Consider the following 2,571-nt stretch of genomic DNA (forward strand, 5'->3'; position numbering starts at 1 on the left):
TCTCCTGAGGAAAAACTTGTCTCCTCTGTTAAAGGACTCTTGGAACCTCCCACAACATCCATGTAAGGTAATTTACTGCGTACTGGACCGTCCACAGAAGATGAGTAATAATGTCTTGATCCTTCTATTGGTATAACCTTTTGCTCAAGATACTCCTCACACCTGAAGGAGATAGATTTGTCACATACCACAAATAAATTAAGCCTTCATAAATCCCAACTGGAACGTAAAGTCAGTGTAGTATTCCTTGCTGTCTTCAAATCTTCAAATGAGGTGATCCTTTTTAAAGTACAGATCTTAAAGTTGGAAGAATTCAACACTTGGACATTAAGCTCCTTAAGATTATCATACCAAACTATCTCACCCTTCTGTACCAATTTGACTAGGTCTACATATATCAACTTTGGCTTGTCTGTCAGCATCAGCTGCATCTTTTTGTTGTAAAGTTTCCGAATTTTCTTAACCAATGAAACCATCACAATGAACTCCCCTGGATCTAGAAATTTCTCCCATTTAGAGTCAAAAGCATCGATAGTATAAAATTTAGCCTTGTGCTCCTTATTCTCTACTGCCACTGATGATGAGGCCAACTCTTTCTCTTTGGGAGGTGCTTCATCATTAGTAGAACCATATCCAGCATGTGAAAGAAACCACCCAGCATCTTCAGCTTCATCTTCCTTGTCAACAGTTAATGGTGGGGCTAACTTTGGAGCCAGCATACCCCTAACATTATCCCAGTCAACTCTCTTGAAGAAAGGATGACTCTTGAGAGAAGCATACCCTTCAGGGCCAGAAGCCAATCTTTTAGATGGGTCCATATCCAGCAAACAATCAATAAGGTGCCGTGCTTCATAAGAAAAATATTCAGGAAATTTGAAACCTTTATCCATGATCCTTTGGAATGTGAGCCACTCACTGCCATCTTTAAAAGGTGATATGTCAGACAGCATCTGATACAAAGTGCAACCCAGTGCCCATAGATCGTTTCCAGTTTGTTTGAGTTTTCCATCCTCATACCATTTAGCGCAGCTAAGGCCTTCGACTTACTGTATACAAAATAGCCCTTTCCAACTCTAAAAATCATCTTCACCTGAAATTGTAATATGAATTTAAATAAAAAGAATCATAACTGGCGCAGAAAGGAAAACATTTAAAGAGTATATTCCGGTCACCACTATTTGGCAAAGTGCTCCAGTTTCTCTGATATAAATTGCACAGCCTCTGACTATTCGTGCAGCACCATGGCATTCAACTGCTGGATGTATGAATTCTCCCAGCAACAAGGTATTGTAAGTAACAGAGGAAATATAGTTCTTCATGGGCAAACTTATATTCTGCTTCTTGAGACTCTGTTTTTTTAGGCCATGAAGAACTTGGTTAATTTAATTCTCAAATTTCAGAGCTGTGATATGAACTGGTGAATTAAGTAAAGCCGAGGATCCATCTGTTTCTTCTGGAAGCAACCTAGATCTTCTCTGTAATATATTATGAACAAATGAACTCCCTTTCTGAGAAAACACATCAGATAAAGTATTTACTGCTTGGAAGATATCATGAGGTTAGGCACGAGTTGCAAACGAACCGCCAGATGGAGATTCACTGGTTTTGTTGTCTGCTACTTGAATTCTCCGCCATCCAATTGTCTCGATTCTGTAGGCTCCGGAGAAATAAATTGTAGGCCCTTTCTTATGTGCCCCTTAACATCATTCACGGTCATGAGGATTCGATTTAGCATGATACCGAGGACGTGGACGTATATAGATCAGCCAAAAGGCTAAACCTAACTCCTTCAGCGCCATCTGTATTATGATTCACGTCGGTGCCAAACCAATGACCTGAAATTTCGTTCTTGTTTAAAAGTGCATTATGTCCACATTAAATTACATTTAACTTTTATCCTAAGATTGCTCAGATAGTTTACGAGGATAGAACGAAAGTCTTGAACGAAAAGAACCCTGTTCGGATGGCGCAGGTGTATATAGTAACATCTTCATTACCTTTCGAAGAACTTTTAACCTTGCTACTTGGTCTGCCAATGACAATTCACCACGAACCAATCCCATCAACGAGAAAAGATCAATGCTCTCGACGTTTACTAAATCTCCATTTATTTCTATCAGGGATTTTCCTGAAGGCACCATGCGCTAATTGGTAATAATTTCATCTTTGATTAACTGATTAAGCTTCATTCGAGACAAAACGAAACCAAATTTGGAAAATTTTGGTTTATTTCTCGCACAGAATGCAATGGACCAGAAACCAGAACAATCCTCTGAGCTGTTTGATGTCCTAGATCTTTCAGTTCCCATATATCTTTTTCTGTGCAGCAGTGACTTTACAAAGTGTAAGGTATCCATTGGAAAAAGACCGAGCACAATATATAGGAAAAACATTTAACCTTGGGTACCATATTTTGCAGTGAAACAGAAACAAGGAATTCAAGAGTTCCAAGGCTTTGTCTTTTAAGAAAAGTAGCGCATCTTTGGAAACATCTTCCAATGCAACGACAAAACGGTCAAACCTCTGCTTTAGACAATCTTCCTTAGAGGTCACTTATGACCGAAAAATCAA

The 2,571-nt window shown here is 39.0% G+C and overlaps 1 pseudogene; it reads right to left on the reverse strand.

Moving 5' to 3' along the window:
- Positions 1-206: 206 nt before the first annotated feature.
- LOC149220665 (3-phosphoinositide-dependent protein kinase 2 pseudogene) lies at positions 207-2,141 on the reverse strand (annotated as a pseudogene).
- Positions 2,142-2,571: the final 430 nt, after the last annotated feature.

This window comes from Pinus tabuliformis, chromosome Q (genome assembly GCF_031772625.1).
Source record: "Pinus tabuliformis cultivar Carrire ecotype Pingquan chromosome Q, CPIR1, whole genome shotgun sequence".
Classification (NCBI taxonomy): domain Eukaryota; kingdom Viridiplantae; phylum Streptophyta; class Pinopsida; order Pinales; family Pinaceae; genus Pinus; species Pinus tabuliformis.